This window comes from Herpailurus yagouaroundi, unplaced genomic scaffold, assembly GCF_014898765.1.
Source record: "Herpailurus yagouaroundi ecotype Mexico unplaced genomic scaffold, PumYag 215, whole genome shotgun sequence".
In the NCBI taxonomy this organism is placed as follows: Eukaryota; Metazoa; Chordata; class Mammalia; order Carnivora; family Felidae; genus Herpailurus; species Herpailurus yagouaroundi.
In genome coordinates this window covers 3,884,675-3,911,661 of record NW_024412446.1, presented here as the reverse complement: position 1 = coordinate 3,911,661, position 26,987 = coordinate 3,884,675, and the positions used below count along the sequence as shown (strand labels likewise).

Below are 26,987 nucleotides of genomic sequence, written 5' to 3'. Positions count from 1 at the left end.
GCCCCCTGGGGACGGGCGCTGGAATCTCGCGGGGCGGGGGGAGGGTGGGCGGTGCCGAGGAGGACCGACGTAGGAAAGTGGGTGGAATCAGGTTTCCAGAATTGCCTGCTCCCCGGTACTTGATGGCTGCCCACTGAGTTCCAGAAGCAGCCCTCATGGAGATATTGGGAAGATAATTCTTTATGATTGGTTCTATCATCTTGCCCCCCTCCTCCTCCTGTGCTCGCGTCCTCTCCATCCCCGAAATGATGGTTCACCCACGGACTGAGAGAGAGTAATAATAGCTAACATCTGGAGGACACTTAAAAGGCCCAGAGCTTTTCTAAGCGCCTTGGAGAATTCACGTAACTTGCCACATCGCTAGGAAGTGAGGAAGCCACAGTTACATCCAGGTTGCTCGAGTTACGAGCCACATGGCAGAATGCTTCCCTTCTTCAGTGTTCCGTGATCCATCTTTCTGTTCACTGACCTGAGCGTGCCACCCGACATTACCTTATATTATTAATAAGTCTTTAATATATGAATGCATCATCTCCCTAGGATTATTTCAGGCCTCTTGAGCATGGGGCCATGCCCTAAATTTCTTCGTATCCCCGTTGGCAACCAGCAAGTAGCTATTGTGCTGCCTTGCTTATGTCGATATGAAATCCGCACTGGTTTAATAGAGTGGAATGAGTTGTAAGTGGTCTCCAATTTATAGATACATTGGTTGAACTTGGAAAATTCTTTTGGAACTTAGACTACATTTTCCCGATGAAGATATATTATACATGACTTTCTAAGGCAGCTGCACCTCTTCAGCCTTGTGTTTCCCTTAAGACCATCTTCTAGGAAATCTAGAGGCTCCCAAGGACCTGGCTGGGCTCCAACTCCATGGCTGAATTTGAGATGAGTAAACCAGACGGAAGGACCCCGCTCAGGGCTTGCTTCTGCTGCCAACAACCGACTCTAGCCAAGAGAGAGGGGAAGGCAGCTTGATCACCTCAGGAGGGAGCCACCTCTGCCATGGGGAAGCCACCCCAGGGGCACCTGGGTGGGTCAGTTGGTTGAGTGTGGGACTCTTGATTTGGGCTCAGGTCATGATCTCATAGTTCGTGAGATGGAGCCCTAGTCCAGCTCCAAGCTGACATCGAGGAGTCTGCTTGGGATTCTCTCCCTCTCCCTCTCCATCTGCCCCTCCCCATGTGCTCTCTCTCTTTCTCCCAAAATAAATAAACTTAAAAAAGAAAGAAAGAAAGCCACCCCAACCCCTGGCTTAGGCAGAGCTCAATTGCAGCCTACCATTAGCAGCTCTCCCTCTTCAGAAGGCACCTCTCTGGCTCTCAGTGTCCTCATTTGGGGAATAAGGCCTCTGGGCTAGACACTTTCCAAGGTAGGGCTGTCCTTTGCTTGGATCATTATGTGGGTCAGTCAGTGGCTAAGCAGGTAACTGCATAATATGGTACATTCCTAAAATGTTTGTATTGGTGAGGCCATAGGAGTGAGGGATGGGACAAAATTTAAGATTTAAAAATTTTTAAATTTAGTAACTTAAATTTTGTGAAATTTCGAGCAACCAAGGGAGCATACTCAGTGACCCATTGGAAATGGATGTGTGTGTATTCCCTGAGCCCTGGGGTTGTTAGGGCAAAAGTAATCCTACAGTGGGTAGGATCTACAATGGGATGTAGCTGTAGTTTTCAAATGAACAGAGCAAAGGAACTCTTGTGTGTATGTGTTTTTTTTTTATCAGTATCTTGGACAGGAGCCCAACGTATAACACATGTACAGAACATATGCAAAATGTATTTTATAAACTTATAAGCGCAAATTAATATAAAATCAGGCACTGAGACCAGTAAGGCTCTTTTGCTGAACCCATGTCTGTCCATTGGGGGTCCCTATCATCTTAAATCAGCTTCGGGATTCCGACTTACTTTTGAACACTGTTTTGGTTGTACAATATCAAGAAAATCCTGATTTACATGGGGAAGCAGTAATTTGTTACTATTAGAGTGTTACATTCAGCCTTTTTAAAGGCCAGTGCACAGCTACAAATTTATTAATCAATGACACATTTACAAAATATTTCAATATACACAGAGACAGCCAGAGAAAGGAAACACTGAAATATGCATTTGAAAAGATAATATAGAACAGGTTTGCTCATTATTAATCTCCTTTGTGATCACATTTAGATATAAACACATTTGGATATGTATGTTTGTGTTACAGCTTAAAATATACTAAAAGCCAGGGGGCACCTGGGTGGCTCAGTGGGGTAAGTGTCTGACTCTAGATTTCTGCTTGGGTCATGATCTCATGGTTGGTGAGTTCAATCTCTACATCAGGCTCTGCACTTACAGTGTGGAGCTTGCTTGGGATTGTCTCTCTCCCTCTCTGCCCCTCCCCTACTTCTGCTGTCTCTCTCTCTCTCTCTCTCTCTCTCTCTCTCTCTCTCTGTCTGTCTCTCAAGATAAATAAATAAAATAACCTTTAAAAAAAAGGTGGGGAGCACTTGGGAGCCACAGTAGGTTGAGTATCTGGCTTCAGCTCAGGTCATCATCTTGCAGTTCATGAGTTGAAGCCCCACATCAGGCTCTGTGCTGTTAGCATGCAGCCTGCTTCAAATCCTCTGTCTCCCTCACTCTCTGCCCCTCCCCCCCCAAAAGTAATAAACATTAAAAAATATTAAAAAATAAAAAAATAAATTGAAAATATACTAAAAGCCAAAATAAAGTTAAAGTCACCAATAATGAGACACACTGACATGATGAGTGATATCATCTCCTTGGAAAGACATAATAATATCACTTACCTGCTAAAAATGTATCCACTACATCTAATTATGAAGAAACACCAAATAAACCCACATTAAGGAGCATCCTACAAAAAACCAACCTGTACTCTTGAAAAATATCAATGGCTTGGAAGACAAAAAAAAGGCTGAGGGGCTGGTCCAGGTTAAAAGGCCCTAAAAAAACACCACAGCTAAAGGCAGTTTGTGACCTGGACTTTAACCAGAACAATGTAAAGGACAATATTGGGACAATCTGTGAAATTTGAATACAGACTATAAATTAAATAGTAGCATAGCATTACTATTGGTTTTCCTGAATTTGATCATTATATTGTGGTTCTGTAAGAGAATGTCCTTATTCTCAGGAGATGGGTCCCAAGTATTTAGGGGTAAAGAGTATGATGTCTCAAATTGTTTGGCAAAGAATAATAATAATAATACATGTGGATATGTGTGTGTGTGTGTGTATATATATATATATATAGAGAGAGAGAGAGAGAGAGAGAGAGAGAGAGAGAGATAAATGGATAAAGCAAATGTAACAAAACATTAATAATTGGTGAATATAAAGAATGTGTGGGAGGGGGCGCCTGGGTGGCTCAGTCGGTTAAGCATCCGACTTCAGCTCAGGTCCTGATCTTGTGGTTCGTGAGTTCAAGCCCCGTGTCGGGCTCTGTGCTGACAGAGCCTGGAGCCTGCTTCGGATTCTGTGTGTGTCTCTCTCTCTGCCCCTCCCCTGCTCATGTTCTCTCTCTCTCTCTCTCTCTTTCTCTCTCTCTCTCTCTCAAAAATAAATAAACATTAAAATTTTTTTTTTAATTTAAGAATGTGTGGGGACTTTTTTGCACTCTTCCTCCAATTTTTCTGTAAGGTTGAAATTATTTCAAAATAATAAAGTTAAAAAATCAAATAACAGTCTAAAAGTGTCCTAACATAAAAACGTTTATTCTTTAGAAATCCTATAATACTTAGAAATGAAAGTCACATCAGAAATTTGCACATCAGATGTTCCATGACTGAAGAAGCCAGACACACTTTGAAAACTCTGGTGAGGAGTGTCTGTGAGGTCTGGTTGCCACAGATATGCTAGGAGATTATAGATACCAAACAGACCATTCGAAACCCCAAAAATAATTTAAATAATTTATCTTTTCAATATGTTTATAATTTAAATAATTGAATATGTAAATGTCATCAAATATGCCCCGAGGAAGGTGCCACCTGTTCTGTGCCTGAAATTCCCTTCCCTGTTGTCTCACCCCTCACCCCTATGGCCTAGCTAACCTCTGCTCAGCCCCAACATCACTTCCTCCAGGAAGGCTTCCCTGATTTCCTAAGTGAGGGTTGGCTGTCCCTCCTCCGTACCCCCACAGCACTCTGGAAATGTTACTCCCATTCAACACTGAATGCACTCGAGCCTCTTGTCCATCTCACGAGAGAGAGAGCCATGAGGTCTGGGGCCATGTCTGTTCTGTTCTTGGATGTAACTCTGACACCTGGTAGCACAGTGCCTCAGATGTGAAAGCTCTTAATACACACTTGCTTGATAAATGAATAGGGAATGGTCTGTGAATCTATGGGTTGTGCGATGCGAGGTTGTCAGCACCCCCCCCCCCTCAACCGCTTGGTAGACTTTCTGCATTAAGATCAGTCTTTGTGCAGCGCTTATCTTATTCTCATCTCCTGCCCCTAGAAGCAGGTTTCAGGGCTGTGTTCACTTCTGTCCTGAGGCCAAGCCTGTGCACTGTATGTTCACATTAAACAAAAGCTATTGTTCCCCAAACTCCTCTGCAGTTGACCTGCTACTGGCTTATCCTTGAAAATCAACTCTGAATTTTCCAAAGCAAATATTTGCTCCCTTTCTCTCCCAGAATGCTTCTGGGCTGCCCCACCTCCCTGCCCTCCCTTCACCAGGTGCCCTGCATTCAGGAAGACAGCTCACCCCAGCAGGAGTCCTGCAAGACAGAAGCAAGAAGGCCAGGAAAAACAACATATTCAAAGGCTCTTGTATACATTTATTTTATAAGGCCAAATCATCCTAGAGCAGAAGTAGAAAGGAAACTTTATGTTGCAAAATAACTTGATAATGCACTCGCATCCATATTAGAAATTACGTGGAACTCTCTGCCTGAGGTATTATCCAAAAGATGCTTCCTCCTCTTTCATGCCGAAGACTGGATTTGAACTACGAATGGTACATCAAAGGCAGCGTGTATGCTCTCTGTGGTTACTGAAGCCTAAGTTTTTTTAAAGTAAAAGCAGACCCAACAGTTGCCTCCCTGGTATCCCTGGTGGCTTGCCCACCTATGGACCTCCCTGTTCCACTCCCCTACCCTTCTGTAGACATCTCACAGAACAAAGAAAAGGGAAATTTCATCGCTGAGCTCACTGTCATGCACCACCCTGAAAGCCCAGAAAGTGACTTAAGAAGTTCATTTTCTCACCTATATTAAAGACAAAGATCAGCTGGCCAATTGCTAAGGACCTGGCTCTGGGTTCTAGGGATTTCTTCTTTCTTTTTTAATTTTTATTTAATTTGTTTTTTAAATTTACACCCAAGTTAGTTAGCATATAATGCAACAATGATTTCAGGAGTAGATTCCTTAATGCTAACCCTTCCCCATTTAGCCCATCCCCCCTCCCACACCCCCTCCAGTAACCCTCAGTTTGTTCTCCATATTTATGAGTCTCTTCTCTTTTGTCTCCCTCCCCGTTTTTATATTGTTTTTGCTTCCCTTCCCTTGTGTTCATCTGTTTTGTATCTTAAAGTCCTCATATGAGTGAAGTCATACGATATTTGTCTTTCTCTGACTGACGAATTTCGCTTAGCACAATACCCTCTAGTTCTATCCACATAGTTGCAAATGTTAAGATTTCATTCTTTTTGATTGCTGAGTAATACTCCATTGTATATATATGCACCACGTCTTCTTTATCCATCCATCCATCGATGGACATTTGGGCTCTTTCCATACTTTGGCTATTGTTGATAGTGCTGCTATAAACATTGGGGTGCATTGGGTTCTAGGGATTTCTATGCCTACTGTCCCTGTGGATCTAAAGCTGTGCTTACCTGTGATAGTGTTGAGTTGGGAACAAGGATCTTTCCTTAACTCTTTGGAAGGGCTGATACTGCAGACAAAGCTCCTTTTAACATAGCCTGAGCAGGGAGGAAGTTGGGGTATATCAGCTGAAGAGAGGAAGGAGAGAAGAACCCACTGTCCTTTGATGAAAACATGTGGACTTTCTCTCCCAAGACAAGTATATTAAGCACACACAAAAACCAGTTTATACATGGACTCCTCTGTCCCTCTGCCCAAAATAACCTGTCTATGGATCCCAGGTTAAGAAGCCCAAGCTAAGGGAAGGGTCATACCACAGGTCCTAATCTGTGGGGAATGGAGAAGAATTCAAGAAACCATCATTGTCAGTATCCTGTGAGTCATCAGATGGGGACTGTCCCATAGCACATTCCCAAGCGTGGGCAGAGAAGCCACATGTTTATGGCCACAGGAAAGATAGTGTCAATGGTAGAGGAGGCAGCCTGGGACAGCCTCCAGAAACTCTTCCTGTCTGTGAAAACATAGTTTCTGACTATAAACATCTCCCTGGAATGTATCCTCTTTACTAATTACAGAAGTGCTTATCACACTGAGTTGAAGTTGGCCGTCCAGGCCTCGTCCCTAAAGTCTCCAGGACAGAGGCCATGCTCTACTCACCCTTTTATCTCCAGCCCTCAAGCTGTGCCTGATGCCCTGTACATATTTTTTGAATCGCGTAGATGAATTAATTAGTGAGCTTATTTATTAGGAAAATGGGTGTGTGGGGTGTAGTATTCTATTTCAAGGAGCCTGTGGCATTTCTCCAAGCCCCAAGCCAGAAAATCACTAACTCTTAATCTATCGTGGCCATTGGAAGTGGTTCTAGAACTAGAATATTTGGGGGCGTGATAGAAACCCACCAGAGGGAAAGCAACAAGGCACGACCACAATCAGTTGATGGATTGATAATGTCTTAAGGCAGGATGTATCAAACCTTAAAGTGTGTAGGAATCACTTGGGATGTTGTTAGAAATGCAGGGTTTCAGGTCCCACCTCCAGCCTACTGAATCGAAATCTGCATTTTGACAAGATTCCCAAGGGCTACTGCTGTTGGTTTGCAGATGATACTTTTTTTTTTTTTCATTTAAGCAATCTTTACACCTAGCCTGGGGCTCAAACTCACAAGCCCGAAATCAAGAGTCACACGCTCTACCAAGTGAGCCAGCCAGATACCCTACAGACCATACTTTGAATAGCAAGATTTGAAGGAGTCTCAATGGTTGTATAATCAAACATATACTCCCTAGGGAAACTGAGTCCCAGGAAGAGCCCCTGCCTTTGACTAGGTCAGAGCAAGGTGCTGGTAGAGCTAAGACCAGAACTCAAAGCTTCTGCTTTGAGTAGTGGGTAGTCTCCACTGCCCAATGTGGCAGTGAGCATTTGTGAGACAACATGCTGGGGGAGGAAGATAGAGAAGTCAGGGAGGGCAGCACCCTGGATCTTCTCCAGGTAACCCCCGTCCCTTCCTATTCCTATTTTTAATTGGGGGGGGGGGTGGCCTTCTTTTCTCCATATTTTTTTTTTCTCCTCTAAAAGCTTGGTGTAGATGGGAATGCAAGCTGGTGCATTCCCACCAGCTCTGGAAAACAGTATGGCGGTTCGTCAAAAAATTAAAAATAGAATTACCCTATGACCCAGCAATGGCACTACTAGGTATTTATCCAAGGGATACAGGTGTGCTGTTTCAAAGGGGCACATGCACCCCCATGTTTATAGCAGCACTATCAACAATAGCCAAAGTATGGAAAGAGCCCAAATGTCCATCCACAGATGAATGGATAAAGAAGATGTGATATATATACAATGGAGTATTACTCGGCAATCAAAAAGAATGAAATCTTGACATTTGCAACTATGTGGATGGAACTGGAGGGTATTATGCTGGGTGAAATTAGTCAGAGAAAGACAAATATCATATTTCACTCATATGAGGACTTTAAGACACAGAATAGATGAACATAGGGGAAGGGAAGCAAAAATAATACAAAAACGGGGAGGGAGACAAAACATAAGAGACTCTTAAATATGGAGAACAAACAGAGGGTTACTGAAGGGGTTGTGGGAGGGGGGATGGGCTAAATGGGTAAGGGGCATTAAGGAATCTACTCCTGAAATTGTTGTTGCACTATATGCTAACTTGGGTATAAATTTAAAACATATATTAAAAATAAACAAACAAAAAAACTGGAAATTCAAAATACAAAAAATAAAAAATAAATAAAAAAATAAAAGCTTGGTGTAGAGGTTAAATAAGATATTGCTGGGGCTGGGAAAAATTTGGATTCTTTTCTTACCTCCACCTGACAAAGTAGCAACTATTCGGTACTAATATCATCCACCATTAATATTCGATTAGTATCTATAGTGCTGACACTCCAGGAACAGTGTGACATCATTCCCAAGGTGACATCTTCTAATCTGTCCCCCAAATTCCCTCTCCTCCTGCCGTTCACCCAGAGTTTCTCAACTGGTGAGCTTTGGCAGTATTCATCTCCTAGAATTAAGATCACGAAATAAGATGATGTTAAAATGCACAGTGTGAAAAATAAACAAAATACAATATAATGCACAGTGTGCCCCTCTGACTTTTTTTGAATCAACAAGATTGATTCCTCGGACTATCCAGAGGTAGAAATGATATGAGCAGTGCTTCTCTCCAAATTCTAACAACCTGAACCCTAAAGAAATGATACAGGGGAAAAGTAGAAGCCACAAAACCAGGAGACCTCAGAAGCTATGTAGTCCAGTGTCCCACCCAATGTCTGAATCCCCTCTACTGTGTGCTGCAATGCCAGACTTACCTGGGCCACTTGACTCTTTTGGCCACCCCCATTCCACGTAGATGTCACCGCACAAAAGCAGGCTCCAGGCTATCCCCATTCCACGTAGACGTCGCCGCACAAAAGCAGGCTCCAACATCATTTCACTCAGTCTTACTCCTGAGTCACATCCCAGACACTCCATGCCCTGAATCCCAACTGTCCTATCTTCTTGTTACTCATTACCCCTATTTATGAGCTTGGTTTGTCCTTTGGATCTGATAGTCCACCAAGATAGGACCAGGTCGAAGTGAATTACAATCAAGGAGGAGAGCCAAGGTCATGGCCAGTTAAGGAAGCGCCTTCTATTTTTCTCAAGTCGATCTCCCTCTTAGAGTTTCTATCCGTAGAATTCTAACACAATTATCACTAAACTCCATAAAGTCAGCCTTCTCAGTGTCTAAGATCTGTGTCTGACTGTGCTTAGCTACGTCGCAGTCACTTTCTCCTAGTGTCCCCACCCTTTCCAAGTCTCTAATTAGCCCTTCTGTGCTGAGTAGGGTTCAGATCAGAGGAGCATTTTCCCCATACAGTTCTCAGGAGGCCTTAGGGATACAGTGGCACCCAAGCTTTAGATACTTGTACCGAGGCATCGATGGAGGCTGGGGATCTTCATTTCAATAAGCAGCTCAGGAGATTTTGCCGCAGGTGGGCGGGAGGCCTAACTTGGGAGAAATAGTGATGGGAATTTTGGTGCCAGACACATCAGAGATCAGTTCCTAGCTTCGCAACTTACTGCCTGTGTGACCTTAAACAAATTAGTTTATCTTTAAAAGCCTCGGTTTCCTCCTCTCTTCTATACTTCTGAGTATTAAAACCACAAGGTGAGATGTCTATATGGTGCTTTGTATAATTCAAGGCGGGTACAGAGCATTCAGTAAATACAAGTTAGCATTGCTGTTAGTATAACTGCTTCTTTTATCTTCAGGATAGGGAACGTATTTATTTTTTAATGTTTGTTTATTTTTGTGGCAGAAAGAGTGTGGGCAGGGGAGGGGCAGAGAGAGGAGCCAAAGTGGGCTTTGCACTGACAGCGGTGAGCCCGATGCAGGGCTCGAACTCACCAACTGTGAGCTCATGACCTGAGCCGAACGAAGTTGGATGCTCAACCGACTGAGCCCCCAGGTCCCCCCAGGATAGGGAATGTATTAGCAGGCAATTTATCGCATATCCTTTTTAGCTGACTGAGATTTCTAACAGATGCTGGTGAGTCTTCTGATCACCCTATGACTTCTCCCTATGTCAGCTTTGTGATTCCTCTTGGTAATTCGTCACCATTTCCATGCAGACCCATGGGCCTTGCACTTAGTAGGGGATCACAATTTGCTGAGTATTTTTTAATGAGTGAGTGCCATCTGGCCAGGGCTTCTCACTACACTCCCACGGCAACATCACCTCTGTTGTCACCCTTCTCCAGTGCTCTCCAGCATCTTCTGGACGTTACAGTGCTCGTTTGGTTCCCCATTGCCCCATCACTGAAGAGTACCATCCCACAGATGACTTCTGCCAGTTTGTATTTACTTTGTTGCATTAAGACACCCAGTGCATTTCATCATATATGCTCTATGCATATGTTGCATTTTTAACTAGACCGATAATGAGCGATGAAGCCGGTAAAAGGAGAGTAGTTGAGGCGGTGGGTGGGATGTGCTTTGACAGCCAGGTCATAGACTGTCTTTTTCTTTTCACAGAAGTGTTCAGTATAGTTCTTTGTCACCAAAGAATTCATTCAGGGGAGTTGAGCCTGCACCACGGATAGGCTACATTCCAAGTTCTTGGAACTACATTCCAAGTTCTCCATCAATGAATAAATACACGCAGCAGCCATGCAGAGCACACGTGTGTAACGACAAGGAGAGTGGGGCTCTGGCGTTCGGGTTGGAAGGGTGGCAGAGCATGGGGTTAGGAGCAAAGACTTAGGGAGGGGCCGGTCCTGCCATCGTGCACTGTGTGGGACCCCCGGACAAGTCACATGAGCCCTTCCAGACTCAGTTTCCTCTTCTGTAAAGTGATGGTAATACGAATACCGACCTCATATTGTTGCCCTGAGAACTGATTGCAATAAGGTACATTACACACTTTGTATGGGGTCGGGTACATAGGGCTCGATAAATGGGAGCTCCCAGTGCATCAGTCCCCACCAGTCCCCTGAGCTGGGGCTTCAGTGTGGCTCATAACTGGGAGAAGGAGGAGTGTCTGTTCTGGTTCTTCTTTTGACACCCTGGTTCTCTGGCGTCCTCTTATCTGTTCCTTCGTGTGAGGCTGGGCATTTCCTTGTAGCTCAGCTGATAATGCTAATTGCGGGGAGTTCACGACCTCTCCATCTAGGGTTTCTCAACCTCCAGTCTTGAAGGTACAGTGACTTCCTCGCTTCCCTATTCATGCTTTGTCACCTGAGTTCCTAATTGCTCTTGCACAGCCAGGTACCCCTCCCAGTGGACATGCACACACACAGGGCACATCCGTGCAGACCTGTTCCTCGAACCCCAACCCCTGATCTTGTGGGGTTGCTTTGGGAAGGTTTTACAGACCAATGAATCCTAAATCTGGCCGGTCATTAGATTCACCTGGGATGCTTTTATTTTTTTTAATGGTTATTTATTTATTTTGAGAGAGAGAGAGAGAGAGAGAGAGAGAGAGAGAGAGAGAGAGAGAGAGAGAGAGCGAGCAGGGGAGGGGCAGAGAGAGAAGGAGAGGAAGAATCCCAGGCAGGCCCTGCACGGTCACTGCAGAGCCAACTCAGGGCTCCATCCCACAAACCAGGAGATCATGACCTGAGCCAAAACCAAGAGTCGGATGCTTAACCAAATGAGCCACCCAGGTGGCCCCAACTCACCTGGGACACTTTAGCAAAAGATGCAGCTTCCAGGATCCCAGGCTCAGTCCTTTTGAATGGAAATCTTTGTGGCCAAGAACCACTGTAATAAGAACACCTGGGGTCACACATGTACAAGGAATCACTGCGGAGATCCGTGTTGCCTGGTAAATTAATGGCCGTCAGGTCAAAATGGTCACTCTCTCCTTTACATGGGAAGAACAGAGGAAAGGCTAACATTTTGAGTTTCCCACCTCAAGCTCTTTTCCAGAATGTACCATCAGCCTGCCTTATTAGACTCCGCACCTAGTATTTTGTAAGTGTTCTGGGAGTATTGTCTCCTGCAGGTGCAGTCACTAACCACTGATTTTATTAGGAGAGCGTGCCTTCCAGCTCCCCCTAGCAAACCCCTTTGAGGCGCTCACTTGCCTCCAGCCAGTGCTGTGACCTAGACGTGTTAAGGATCAAGCCTTCCGCGTGTACTGCGTTTGCCTACACCACCTAAGATGCCCGAAGAAGAAGACTACGCTGTATACTGCAGCCCAAGCGAAGTATGGGAGGGCCAGCTCAGCCTCTGGGAAGAAGAAGAGGAAGAAGAAGAAGGAGGCCTATCTTGGTTACGTGGGGAAAATCCTAAAGCAAGTGAGTTGGGGCTCTCCTGATGGAAGCTTAGAATGGCCGAGACCCGTGTCATGTGAGTGGCCCTGGGTGTGTTCTTGACTTCAGCTTTTCTCACACAGGGGTCCTTCTTCACGCCCCAAGTTCCTGAAAAGTTGGGTGCAAACAGCTTCGATAAACTGGATCTGCAGATGGTGGCTATCTTTTCCCACTGGGCTCACTGTCTGTTGGCAGTAACTCTGAACACCTGAGCTCTTCGTGTCTCTCTTGGATCTGTTGACAGGCAATCTAGAAATTGATTCTTAAATGCCCTCTTACAGAGAGAGGATTCACCACCTCGTCTGTTCTTATTCTGTGAAGAGGCACTTACATCAGGTCTTCACTAAGTGGTGCTCTGTACTTCGAATGTACCTAGCATGGGTAGGCTTTTGTTCCTCCTTCCCGCCCACCCAACCTCACTTCGTAGCCTACAGTTGCAGAGAACAAAATCAGAGAAGGCTTTCCCTTTGGAAGAAGCTACGGGGAAGAGAAGAGGGTAATTCTGTGACAGATGTAAGAAGGCTTGATTTTGAATTTTCTCCATGACGATAGGGCAGGGCTGAGTGTTCATGGGTGATGGTTACAAAAGCCCCCTGTATTCCAGGGGTTTCATTTGGACTCTGTTGCTTATCCTAGGAGAAGAAGGGGAAAATGGGATGAAGGAATGCTAGGAGAAGGAAAGAAATATGTGATATAGGGCCTGGTTTCTCAACCCCAGCACTTAACGTTTGGGGGCTGCTTCATTCTTTGTTGTGGGAGCTGTCTGGAGCATGGTGGGATTCTGGGCAGCATCCCTGGCCTCTACCCACTGGATGCCAGTAGCACCCTGTCTTCCAACTGAAAATGCCCAGAGACATTGTCCCCCACTGAGAACCTGCAGCTGGAGAACCTGCATTTTCTGGAAGGGCTCTCTGTGCAAGTTCTTGGACTGAGTAATCCTCTAATCATTAGTCTGTCCTTGGCCTGTCCTTCACTGCGTGGGTCTGGCAGGCCACTCTGCTTCTGCAAGTCTCCCAAGGGTCGGGTCTGTGCCTTGGGTCAGCCCCTCAGGGCATGCGAGGATAAAACATGTTGGTTGGATTAATGTATGGAGCGTCTCGGTAGAAGCCAGGTCTGCTGGGGAGCTCAGATGGAAACGATGTGGTCTGTATCGCAAAGGGGCTCACAAGTCCTGCAGGGTGGGACCACGGAGGACATGGAGAAACCTTTCAAATACTGCTTCAAGCCTTTCCTTTTACAAAAAAAGAAACTGAGGCCCAATGTGAGAATATTACTTGCTTATATGACATCTCATGCCCATCCAGAGCTAGGATTAGAGTCCTGGGTGGGTGATCCTCAGGGCACCTGAGATCATTCTCCTGATGATTCCAGCTGCCCCTCTAACTTTAGACGAAGTCATGAATGACATAAAGTGGCATGTGATGCAGGTTCTGAGAATATACAGAGCCCTAATCTTTAGTGGGAAGTTGTGGAACACAGATAAGCCAGAGGGGTTCTTGGGGAAGAATCCTAAAGGGTGGATAAGCTTTGAAAGGTGGGGTTGGGTGTCAGCATGGTAGGTAGAGATGGGAGATCAACAGTGGTATGGAGACCAGAAAACGTAGGGACACATCCGAGGAAGAGCGAGTTTTCCCAGCGTGGCTGGAGATCATGTCGGCACAAGGAGGTAAGGCTGCAAATTGAGAAGTGTTCAAACAAGATGCTTACTAATACGAAATACAGAGTGTGAACATCTACTCTAAACTTCTATCAGGGCGCCTGGGTGGCTCAGTCGGTGAAGTGTCCAACTCTTGGTTTTGGCTCAGGTCATGATCTCACGGTTCGTGGGTTTGAGCCCTGTGTCAGGTCTACAATGTCAGCACAGAGCCTACGTGGGATTCATGTCCCTCTCTCTCTCTCTCTCTGTCTTTACTTGTTTCTCTCTTGCTCTCAAAATAAATAAGCTTTAAAAGAAAAACAACTCTCACTCTCAAACTTTAAAAAAAACCAAAATTATATTTTCCATCTTCTGAAGGTGTTGGATGTTAATTCCACTTCTGTTAGGAAAAATTAAGGCACAAAAGTTTTTTTCTTTTCTTTTTTTTTAAGAGAGTGTGGGGGGGGAAGAGAGAGAGAATCCTTTTTTTTTTTTTTTTTTAAGTTTATTTCTTTATTTTGAGAGAGAGCATGTGAAAGTGGAGGAGGAGGCAGAGGGAGAGGGGGAGACAGAGAATCCCCAGCAGGCTTTGTACTGTCAGTGAGGAACCCAATGTGGGGCTGGAACTCATGAGTTGTGAGAACATGACCTGGGCTGAAGTCTGACACTTAACTGACTGAGCCACCCAGGTGTCCCAAGAGAGACTTTTTTTTTAATTTTTATGTTTTTATTTTATTTTATTTTTGAGAGAGAGACCGAGTGCAAGCAGGGCAGAGGCAGAGATCGAGGGAGACAGAATCTGAAGCAGGCTCCAGGCTCTGAGCTGTTAGCACAGAGCCCGACGCAGGGCCTCAATTCACGGACTGTGAGATCGTGACCTGAGCCGAAGTCAGATGCCCCCCCCAAGAGAGCGACTCTTAAACAGGCTCCACACTCAGTGCGGGACCTGATGCAGGGCTCGAACCCACCTGGGATGCTGAACTGAGCCACGGTCAACCAACAGAGCCACTCAGGTGCCCTTGAGGCACAAAAGTTTAAGTGACCAGAGTTAGTATGTATTCTACAGATAAAGGTGCTCTTTCTCACCAGCTACAAATTCCCCTTCCCCATCTTCCTCAGACAGTTGATAGATACAATGACCTAGTTTCTTTCCTCACACCCCGACCATCGTACCTGTGGTGATTCGTGTGGCCCCATGTACGCACGAATCCATGGAAGGCGTATGTGCTGGGTTAGACCATAAATTGCCAGCTTTGGGTGCGAAGCCTACACTGCTCTGTCTTACCCTTGTGCCATTTCTGTCCCAGACTCACCCAGACTTCAGTGGGTGCTCCTGGATCTCGGATGCACTGGGCTCTTTGGAGGACTGGCTGCTGGAACGGGTTAGCCTGGAGGTGGTTAGATTGTCCTTCTACAACCACAGAAAAGCCATCACCAGCAGAGAGATCCCTGGAGCAGTTAAACAGATCCTCTTGGAAGAGCTTCTGTATCAATGAAATGTTCTGAATGGCTCTGTCGTTGAGATGATTGTACTCGTCAAAAATAATCAGATATGTCAGAGGGCTGAGTCGGAAGACAAGGTATCAGATAAGGACCTGTTGCAACAGGAGTCTTGGTGCTATATAGGTGGTCTCTGGGTCCTGTGCTTTTAGCCTCTGACTTAATTTGTGGGGAAAAAAATAAAGGCATTTTGTCTTGTATGTGTAATGCTTATTTTGTATGGCTTTAAAATTTTTCTTAGGCATGCTTCTTCCGGCTTGAACTTACCCATTGTCTTTTTGGAGGACACAGCTTAACCCATTATACCATGTACTCACCAACTCCCCCATCTTCAGCCCCAGGGTTAGAGACTGCTGTCCTGGAATGAATGCATGATTTTTTTTTATTTTTATTTTTTTTATTTTTTTTATTTTTTATTTTTTAATTATTTTTTTTTTAATTTTTTATTTTTTTCAACGTTTATTTATTTTTGGGACAGAGAGAGACAGAGCATGAACGGGGGAGGGGCAGAGAGAGAGGGAAACACAGAATTGGAAACAGGCTCCAGGCTCTGAGCCATCCGCCCAGAGCCCGACGCGGGGCTCGAACTCCCGGACCGCGAGATCGTGACCTGGCTGAAGTCGGACGCTTAACCGACTGCGCCACCCAGGCGCCCCGCATGATTTTTTTTTAAAGCCCCTCTACTTAGATTTATAAGAACAACAACGCCAAAAAAAAAAAAAAAAAGTAAAGAGAAAAAGGGTCTGTTTGTTCTTTGAGTATAAGACTCATTGCATTGGTTATCTATGTAGCACTTAGCCTAATAGCATGTGTGTAGTGAGTGTCAAACGTATAAGCTGGTCCTAACTGTAGAAAAACAAAACAATTATAGTAGCATTATAAAAATATAATGATTCAGGAGCAGAAAGAATAAATGGGCTGATATAGTTTAGACGTGATGGTCTGAGTAAGCCTTGGTAGGTGATGTGAAGGAAGAAAGGTGCTAAGCATGGGGAAGGATTCTGGGCTGAGGGAGCAGCCTGAGCAAAGGTCCTGAGGCAGGCAGGCAAGCTGAAGCTTATTAGAGAAAACCAAATGAAAGCCAGGGAAGCTGGGTTCTGGCAAGCAAGGGAGAAGTCTAGTGGGCGAGGAGGTTGGAGAAAAAGACCGGGGCCAAGTCATGCAGAGTTTGATTTTACTCCGAAGATGGTATGAAGCCACTGAAGGATTCTAACAGGGGAACTGACATCTTGTTTAGTTTTGTGGGTTTTGGGGTGTTTTGCCGTTGTTGTTGAATTTTATCCTCCAGTAAAGTGTACACATCTGAACACACCCCAAAGTTTTACATGTATATACCCAGATTAAGATACAGAACATTTCCATCACTGCTGCTGTGTCAAGAATGGATTGAAGAGTGTGCAAATGGGAAGGCTGGTCAGAGATATCTTGTCTGAGTGTAGTAGAGAGATGACTGTGGCCCACGTGAGTGTGGGTGGTTAGTAGAGAGGGGGAGAAGTGAAGGGATTTGAAATGAATCTGAGATAGAATTTGCTAACGGGATGGGGAGGGGGTGAGGAAAAAGTGAGGCTTCCTCGGTTTGGGGCTTGAGCCGTGGGGTGAACTGTGGTGCTGGCTGCAGAGACGAAGACTGGAGGAAGCAGGACAGGTGTTTGGGAAGAGGCGACAGTTGAGAATTCCATTCCGGACACGTTTTCAGCACCAGTGAACACTGCAGATAGAGATGCCGAATGGATAGGACTGGACCAAAGATAGAAGTTTGGGCATCGTCGGTATAAAAGGTGATGTACATGAATCAGAAGGAATGAATGTGATCACCTAGGAAACGGGGTCAAAAGGAAAAGACAAGACTTTTCAAAACCGAGGTTAAAGAAATTCTAGTATTTAGAATCAGATGGTAGAGGACGGACACACCGAGGAGGAGAGATCTGAGAGGTCAGGAGAGGGTGGTGGTATGGAGGCCAAGGGAAGAGAAAGTGGTCTGGTCCACTGTACACAATCCTGGGGACAGTGTGAAAGGGGACACGGAGGGGCACCTGGGTGGCTCAGTCGGTTAAGTGTCCAACTCTTGGCTCAGGTCATGATCTTGAGGTTTGTGAGACCGAGCCCTGCATCGGGTTCTGTGCTGACAGCATGGAGCCTGCTTGGGATTCTCTCTCTCCCTCGCTCTCTGCCCCTTCCCTGCTTTCTCTCTCTCTCTCAAAATAAACTTTAAAAAAAAAAAAAAAGAATACACTTACAAAAAGAGACATGGACATCCAGGGCATTTGGCGACACGGAGATCATAGTGACCTTGAGAAGTCAACTCTCTGGAGCAAGGCAGGGCATCAGGCAGATCTGAGCAGGCAGAAGAACGAATGGAGGTAGCCAGGAGAGACAGCTTTTTGGATGGCATTGAGACATAAGGAGAATTTTAGTGCTGAGAGGGAACAGAGACATGGGCGGGTAGACAGAGGCACTCGGTATGCAGACAGCGGTATTTAAGATGAGCTCAATCGTTTGCTGATGGCAATTCTGCAGGATGGGCTGAGATAGTAAGTCAGAAGAACATAGAAAAAGGCAAAGGGTCCAGGACCTTGAGAAGGAGGGGGCAGGATTCAGAGCGGAAGCAGAAGAGGAAAGAATGAGTAAAAACACTGGTAAGTGTAGAGATTTCATGACCAAAGGGTGAAGAAGGCACCGCATTTTTTCTTTCAGAAGGAAGCCAGTGAGAGTGGAAGAGGGCTGTGAGGGGGTTGATGAAATGAAGCTGTTGTCTAAGGGAGCAGGAGAGTGAGATCTGGGTCCCTGGGGACAGATGGCTCACCAGCAATGAGTGCCTGTGTTCGGCCTGTTATCATGAACCAATGGCAAAGCCCATCTTGCTGTGTGACCTTCTCCAGCCGCTGGTATCTGCTCTGAACCAGGAAGGAGAGAGGCCAGGGAGCAACTCCATGATGGACAATCCAGGCCAGCTAGGAGGGACAGGGGATGAGAGGGGTGAGGACATAGAAGACACAGAAGACATCAGGTCCGTAAACTGAGTTTCAAAGAAGGAATTTCTCTCTCCAGCATGCTTCAGCCTTAGCCCACCCACGAATGCACATGCCTAGGAAGCAGCGGTGACACCCAGTGACCACTCCTTGAAGTGCACCTGCTCCATGAAGGTCCGAAAGCAGCCTTGTATGAAATGATGTGGGGGGTGATCTGCTCCACGTGGGAGCCACTCAAGCCCCACCCCATTCTCTCTGTCATTGTCCCTTGGGGGATTCTGTACCACCAGCCCTGGGCTCTCTATGGGGACAGAGGAGCTGCTGTTCAGGTGGGTAAGTAGAGGTGGACTGTCCGGGCACTGAAGGCAATCTGGAGGCTGTTCGCTCGGACTGGGGCTTCTCTGCTAGGGTCCTGCTGTCCTGGGGATTCAGGACAAGCATCGTAGGACAAGTCTGGGCATTCCCAAAACCATGCGGGGTTTGGACAATGCTGGCTAGTGACACAAGCCTTTTCCAGCCCACGGTTGTCCTGGGGTGGGGGTTGGGGATTGTCAATCCAGCTGATTCAAGAGCTGAGTGAAGACCCCCCTCTCTCTACTACTCTCCAAGAGTTGACTGTCCTCAGGGATCTGAGAGGGCCCAGATGCCTCCCTGACCCAAGCAGTGGGACCTGGCTTCGTCTAGAAGAAAAGCTGGGCTCCTCCCTATCTTCTGTCATCTATCATAGGTAGTGGGGTGACTGCTAGGCCCAGCAGATTCAGGAAGAGCTCTTTGCCTCCCCCTCAACTGCCTAAAAAGAATTGAGAGGAGGACCTGCCAGGAAGAGAGCTATTACCATAGATAACTACACTATGATATGGGGGGATGGGAGCCAGGGAGGCACCCGGCAAGGCCTGTTCGATGGAAGTCCTCAAGGTCCCACTGTTTCTGAGGGGCCCAGACATTGTTTACCAGACATTTATTCTTTTTCATCTTCCTGTGAATTTCCTTCCTTCCATTTATTTATTTATTTATTTAACATTTATTTATATTTGAGAGAGAGACAGACACATGCACACACACACACACACACACACACACACACACACACACAGAATCCAAAGCAGGCTCCAGGTTCTGAGCTGTCAGCACAGAGCCTCATGCAGGGCTCGAACTCACGAACCATGAGATTGTGACTTGAGCCAAAGTCAGACATTTAAGTGACTGAGCCACGCAGGCGCTCATTCCTTCCCTTTAAAGTCCCAGACCCCTACCCCCTTCTCCTCCATTCAGAAATACTTATATACCTCATTTTGCTTAGCCGTCTTTGGTATTTCCATGTCTGTGTGGATTCCCCATAAGTACGAAATGAAATTTGCTTTTACATGTTAGTCTGTCTGATGTCAGTTTGAGTCTCAGTCCAGCCAGGAGGACCTTGAAGGGCAGAGTCAATTCTTCCTCCCTAACAGAGAGCACACGAAATTGGGATAGACTGGCTTTATCTGTTGTAGCCATGGCCAGGGCCATGACAACCTGCCCTGTTCTGATGCCCAGGTCACTGGAGGAACTAGCAGTTTCCTGGTGTGGGTGGTTTGGACTTTGATGCCAGGGAGACTCGAGTCTACTCCCTGCCCTACCACGTGCAAGTTGCAAGAGCTCGGGTAAATCACCTCATCCCTCTGAGTCTGTTTCCTCTCTTGCAAACATGAACATACTGACTTTTCAGGGGTGATGAGAAGGTCAACGGAGATAGGCATGTAAGATGCCTAATCAGTGTCTGGTACATAGTAGGTGCTCAACAAATATTCACTTCTTGCCTTGGCAGAGCACAAGCTTGCACTCACTGGTCAGAATGAAGACTCTTTCCTCCTTATCGCCCTCAGCACCATTTATGACCTGCTGGCTTCTCTTCTCTAACCACCGGGTTCAGTCTTCAATTTGGAAACTCTTGCTATGGCTTGGCATTCAGACTGAGTGAGGAGAGGCCATAGGTAGGGTGCTTGAATTTTGAGGAGCTGGCCAGCAACCATCCTTCTTACCTTTTTTGAGAAAACCCCCTTGCGTGTAGACATATTGGAAGGAAGGGTACTGCTTGTGCCTCACCTCCCGTGTTGGAGACAGAGAGGAGTCCTACTCAGAACTTTGAATCTAGAAGGAAGGGTAAAGTTGAAGAGAGGGTCACAATCATTTCAGGGCCAATTGCACCCAGCCCCTGGAGCCCCTGTGGTACCTGTCCATTTCCTAATCTGGGTCTTCAGTTTCCTGCTGATTCTGTGGGCACCCCATGTCATTTCAACAAGTCCCCTTCCCACATGGTATAATCACTTTCTATAGCTTGCAAGTAAGAACACTGAGTGCTCATCTCAGGTCAGTCCAGGGAGACTTGAGGGGCATGGGCTTGGTAGAATGATGGGAGACAGCTGGCTAGTAAATGCACTGGCACAGCCATAGTACTATTCTGTCCTCCCTGCAGCTGACTAATGGATAGTTAATGGGGCATTTACACCACGTGTTTGTTTGTTTGAGCCTTATAGGGGAGGAAAAATAATTTTCCCTCTACCCTTGTAGGTTCTTAGCTGAGACCCTCATGCAATGAAAAGATTAACAGAAAAACAAACAGAAGCTTAATAACATGTATACCTCCTGTACACATGGGAGACTCCCAGGAAAATGGAATAACTCCCTGAACCGGCCCAAGCCACCACCTGAAATACCACCTCCAGCTAAAGACAAAAGAAAGGTGTTGGAGGAGGTGGGGCCAGGCCAGTTATGGGAAGTTGGGGGTGGGGGTGGGGGGGGACAGGGGGAAGCACAGGAAACAAGGGTATGTTATGCAAATTTAAGCTGGTGCCTTCCCCACTGGTAAGAGTTTCTATCGATTTAGGATTATCTTCTCTTTCTGGGACAGGGAGAACAGCTTTACAAATGGATATTTCCCAGCTCTCTGTTCCTCCTCATTTGATGGACAGGCAGCATCTTCTGGAATAGTGCCAGGTGCATCCTGGAGACAAAATGATAAAGGTCAGAGTAAACAGATTTGGCCACATTAAGTGCCTGGTCACCAGGACTGCTTTTAACTCTGACAGAGTGAATATTGTTGTCATATATGACCCCTTCATTGATCTCAACTACATGGTCTACATGTTCCAGTATGATTCCACACATGGCAAATTCATGGCATAGTCAAGGCTGAGAACAGGAAACTTGTCAACAGAAAGCCCATCTCTATCTCCCAGGAGTGAGACCCCGCCAACCTCAAATGGGATGATGCTAGTGCTGAGTATGTTGTGGAGTTCACTGGGGTCTTCACCAGGGAGAAGCCCAGGGCTCACTTGAAGGGTGGGGCCAAGAGGGTCATCATCTCTGCCCCTTCTGCTGATTTCCTCATATTTGTGACAGGTGTGAACCATGGGGAGTGTGACAACTCCCTCGAGATTGTCAGCAATTCCTCCACCACCAACTGCATGGCCCCCTGGGCCAAGGTCATCCAATGACAACTTTGGCACTGTAGAGGGACTTGTGACCACAGTCCATGCATCACTGCCTCCCAGAAGACCGTGGATGCCCCTCTGGGAAGCTGTGGTGTGATGGCTGAGGGGCTCCCCAGAATATCATTCCCACTTCTACTGGTGCCACCAAGGCTGAAGCTCACTGGCATGGCCTTCCACCTCCTCACCCTCAATGAGTCAGTTGTAGATCTGACCTGCTACCTGGAGAAAGCTGCCAAGAAGGTGATGAAGCAGGCATCAGAGGGCCCCCTCAAGGGCATTCTGGGTTATAGTGAGGACCAGGTCACCTCCCAGGACTTTAACAGCGACACCCACTCTTCCACCTTTGATGCTGGGGCTGGCACTGCCCTCAATGACCACTATGCCAAGCTCATTTCCTGGTATGACAATGAATTTGGCTACAGCAACCGAGTAGTGGACATCATGGTCCTACATGGCTCCAAGGAGTAGGAGTCCCCTGGACCACCAGCCCCAAGTGAGAGCAGGAGGAAGACAGAGGCCCTCAGCTGCTGGGGAGTCCTTTCCCCAACTCATCCTCCAACACACTGAGAATTTTCCTGACCTCTGTGCAGTTTCCATCCCAGACCCCCTGAAGAAGGAGAAAGGTTTGGGGAGCCCCACCTCCACAGGTGCCATCAATAAAGTATATTGTCCCCAGCCAAACCAAGCCAAGCAAACAAAACCAAGACAAATGGAGATTTCCCTTCTACATGTAAATTTCTTTTGTAAAAGGGTAATTTCTAACGGTTTTCAGAGCTTCTCCTATCTGCTATTTCTTGAAAATAATCAGCCTAGGGGCGCCTGGGTGGCTCAGTGGGTTGAGCGTCCGACTTCCGCTCAGGTCATGATCTCACAGTCTGTGAGTTCGAGCCCCGCATCGGGCTCTGTGCTGACAGCTCAGAGCCTGGAGCCTGCTTCAGATTCTGTGTCTCCCTCTTTCTCTGCCCCTCCCCTGCTCATGCTCTCGGTCTCAAAAATAAATAAAAACATAAAAAAAAAAAAAAAAGAAAAGAATCAGCCTAAATCAATCCTTATGTCACAGAAACATATTTTGGGGTGACAAATTCTGCTTCTCTTCAGTCTTTTCCGTTTGTGTTATAAACTCCCCAAGGCTGAAGTTTTCTTTCATATCTCTCCTACAAGAATCATTAAATCCTAGACCTGTGTAGGGGCCTAGAGCAGGCTGCCCCAAGATGGGCCACTTTGGCATGATTATTCTGAGTTAAAAGCAATCAAAACCCAGCAGATTCAGGAAAAGTTCTTTATCTCTCCCTCAACCGTCTAGATTTACAGCAGAAAGGAGAGCCTGTACCGGAAGAGAGCTATCAACAGAGATTTCTTTTTACCTAAGAAACTGATCTGCACAAGAGGGTGACCTCTGTTTTCCAAGCATCTCCTCTCCCTTTCCAGCTGATGGGCTTCCTCCTCTTCTAAGCCCGGACCCCTACCCTTCTCACGTAAGACATATACACGAGAATGACACATATTCCAGTGCACAGTATAGCGATTCAACAATTCTATACATTACTCAGTGCCCTTCACAGTAAGTGTGCTCTTAATCCCCTTCACCTGTTTCACCCATTCTCCACCACACCCCCACCTCCGCGTAAAGGCTGGTCTTAGGCAACCAACCTGAGGGATGGAAAGCTGAGTGAGGTACGAGGGCCCACAGTGACCACCAGGCTGCATACAAACATGCCCATTAGGGGATCCACCCTGGGGCACCTGCATGGTTCAGTCCACTGAGTGTCCAACTCTTGATTTCAGCTCAGGTCATGATCACAGGGTCATGGGCTGTGCTGAGCATGCAGCCTGCTTGAATTTCTCTCTCTCTCTCTCTCTCTCTCCCTCTGTCCCTCTCCCCCACTCGTGCTTCCTCTCTGCCTCTAAAATTAAAAAAAAAAAAAAAAAGGAAGAAAAAGGAGACCCATCTCAAAATATCCATAATCTCTAGCTGACCAATGGATTACTTACAACTGGGCACAGGTACCAAAAAAGGAAAATTCGACACTTTCCCACACCTCTTCACCTTCCCCCTTAAACCACAGCCCCCCACCACTGCCTCCTGGCAGCTAGTCTCTCCTTCGCTGTCCTGCCCGCTGCTCCTTTGCAATGTATCCAATAAACTTCTATCTCCTTCGTTCTGCCGTGAGTGAATTCTTTCACTGCCTTGGCCGCGGGGCCTCAACCTGATCCGGTGGCCCCACACTCCCCTCTGGTAACCATCAGTTTGTTCTCCAGTTTTAAGAGTCTCTTTTATGGTTTGTCTCCTTTTTTCTTTTTTTTTTTTTGTGGTTTCTTCTTTTTTTATTATTTTTAAAATTTTTTAATGTTTTTATTTATTTTTGAGAGAAGAAAGAGAGTGCCAGCAGGTGAGGGGCAGAGAGAGAGAGAGAGAGAGAGAGAGAGAGAGAGAGAGAGAGAGAGAATCTGAAGCAGGCTCCAGGCTCTGAGCTGTCAGCATAGAGCTGGATGCAGGGCTCGAATCTATCATAAACTATGAGATCATGACCTGAGCCGAAGTTGGACACCTAACTGACTGAGCCACCCAGGCGCCCCTCTTCCTTCCTTTCCTTTCCTTTCCTTGCCTTGCCTCGCCTCGCCTCGCCTCGCCTCGCCTCGCCTCGCCTCGCCTCGCCTCTCCTCTCCTCTCCTCTCCTCTCCTCTCCTCTCCTCTCCTCTCCTCTCCTCTCCTCTCCTTTTTTTAGAGAGAGAGAGAGCATGAGCAGGAGAGGGGCAGAAGAAGAGAGGGAGAGAATCTTACACAGGCTCCACACTCAGCACATGATGCAGGGCTCAGTTCCATGACCCTGGGATCATGACCTGAGCTGAAATCAAGAGTCAGATGCTCAACAAACTGAGCCACCCCAGTGCCCCACTTTTGTTGTCTCTTAAATTCCACCTATGAGTGAAATCATATTTGTCTTTGTCTGACTTATTTCACTTAGCCTTATACCCTCCATGTTGCTGCCATTGGCAAGATTTCATTCTTTTTTATGGCCGTGTAGTACTCTATTGTGTATATCTATATACACAATATATATTGTGTGTGTGTGTGTATATGGTCTCTATATATACACATACGACCTCTTCTTTATCATGTGGTTTAGCTTCTTACCTCAAGGCCACCAAATGTTTAAACCACTGAGACAAAAATAGCACTCCATCCTTCTCAGAGTATTTCCAAGAAATTGGAAGCACTCATTGTCCCCAGTTACCCATTCCCACTCTTTGCTGTAAGCCCATTTTCCTTAAACAGATAGCGCTGAAGGGGTTTGGGACAGTTTCCCCACACCCCAGAATGGGCCACTTTGGCATGTGGATTATTTTGAGCTGAAGGCAAGTGAGACCCTACAGCTCAAGAGAAACTTTTGTTTTTCCCTTAACTCCATAGAAGAATCTACACTGGAGGGTCTTTCCAGAATAAGGGTTATTAGCAGAGATAAATTTTATCTGAGCGGCCATCTGTATAGGCAGGCAAACAGCCAATCACCAAATATCTGTTCTTCTCGTATTCCTTCCCTCTGAAGTCCCAGACCCCTACCCCCTTCTCCTTAGCTCAGAACGACACATATACCCCATTTTGCCTGACCGTCTTGGGAACTTCCACGTCTGTGTGGATTCCCTGTATGTCCGCTATTAAATTTGATTTTCTCCTGTTAATCTGTCTCATGTTAATTTGATTCTTAGTGCAGCTAGAAGAGCCCTTGAAGGAGTCAGGAATTCCTGCTCCCTGACATGGCTTCTCCATGAAAGCCCATTAGAGGGTAGCAAAATCACCCCTCAGCCTTCCTGTCCCTGAGTGTCAGCTGGTCACTGGGTCAGGCTCTCCATAAAACAGGTGAGCTGTGAATGCACGCACATGCATTGTCTGCAGTGGGGAAAGTCCTGGGCCAGGAGACCAGGCCCGGGGATAGCAGCCGCCCCTCTCCTACTCACCATTCCTACCCATGCCATATGGGCTGTGTTTTGAGAGATCTTCTGAATTTCCCAGAGAAGCTGGAAATCTGTAGGTATAAGTGAAATTGTTAATTTTTTAAAATGTGGGCAACTAGATTTTTTTCAATTGTAAGCCAAAACAAAAACAAAAACAAAAAACAAAAAAAATCCAAAACCCAAAACCCCCCACAAAAACCCACAACCACCTCTGTGGATTTCAAGTAACCTAGGAGTGAGCAGTTTGCAGAGACTGTATTAAGCTGCCTGGGACCTAGTCTGCCCCCTTTGGGACTTGTCACCAGTACTGACCTTAGATTAGTTGATGGGGTCTCTGCCTTAACTCCCAGGCTGTAGTGGGCCTCACTCTGATTCTGCCTCTTCCTTACAGGGCTAGGAGTTTGAGGGCCAAAGGAGATGACCATCTAGAACTCGTGCCTTCTTCTAGACCATGCTCCTGGCTCACTGGACTCTGAAAACAAGTCTGCTCCCAAAGCCCAGCCTGTCTCCAGAGCCTGTGTTCACCTCCATCCTTCCAAGGCAACCAGTACCTCCTGGTGTGGGCATCCTTAGGCTTGAGGGATGGCAGAGAGGTGGCTGTTTGCAGAGCAGGGTTGGTGAACCAATAGTATGAGTTCCCTTTGGTCGCTGGAGTAGAGCACAAACAGAAGGGGCAGGACAGCCAGCCAGAGTCCTGCATTTCTCCGCTTGTCCCTGGCACAGCAACTGTTAGGGGTGGGCCTGCTTGTGTGTCCAGTGTGGATGAGACTGTCATGAGAGCTCACGCTGCTTTGCATCTACCCTGGGTCAGGCACTCTTAAATGCGCTGCATGCATCATGTCATTTGACCCTTTTATCAGCTCTGAGCACGCCTACAAGTAGTGGGCCCACTTTGCAGATGAGGAAACCAAGGCACAGGGAAGTGAAAGAAGTTGCCCACAGCTAGAGAGTGGCAGAGCCAGGATTTAAACCACGGTGTGCAGCGGGGCGCACGGGCTCCCTGACCAGCCCACAGCGGAATCTGCTAGGGCTCCACGGCCCCCCGGACGTCCGGCCCCGTAGGGGTTGGGTGGTTGGGTGGCCGTAAGGACCCTGCGGCCTCCCTCTGAGCCTGGGGCCCTAGGGGGGAGGGGGGAGGGTGCGAGGAGCGCCTGCTGGGTGGCTGAGGGATGGCCTCCCCGCGGCCCCAACCCCCCGCCCACCCCCGGCCCGGCGGGGACGGCGGCGCCTGGCAGCGGGGGATTTGGACGCGGCGGCCGGCCCCCGCCCCCCTCCCCCCCACCTGGG

General features: G+C 46.8%; 1 long non-coding RNA gene and 1 pseudogene across 3 annotated transcripts in view; one reads left to right on the top strand and one right to left on the bottom strand.

Annotated features, from left to right (window-relative positions):
- Nucleotides 1-8,018: 8,018 nt before the first annotated feature.
- The window catches only part of LOC121017144 (uncharacterized), a 19,738-nt gene continuing 769 nt past the window's right edge, over nt 8,019-26,987 (bottom strand). Inside the window, exons 2-8 of one of the 3 annotated variants that reach the window (XR_005784641.1) lie at nt 25,704-25,771; nt 20,295-20,403; nt 18,111-18,258; nt 17,545-17,641; nt 15,121-15,665; nt 11,536-13,843; nt 8,019-8,374 (exon numbers count right to left, since the gene is read on the bottom strand). This is a non-coding gene — a long non-coding RNA (uncharacterized LOC121017144). Of the gene's footprint in view, nt 8,375-11,535; nt 13,844-15,120; nt 15,666-17,544; nt 18,259-20,294; nt 20,404-25,703; nt 25,772-26,987 lie in introns of all 3 variants that reach the window. The other 2 variants (XR_005784640.1, XR_005784642.1) reach the window with 2 other exon arrangements.
- Nucleotides 21,069-22,280, top strand: LOC121017139 (glyceraldehyde-3-phosphate dehydrogenase-like; annotated as a pseudogene).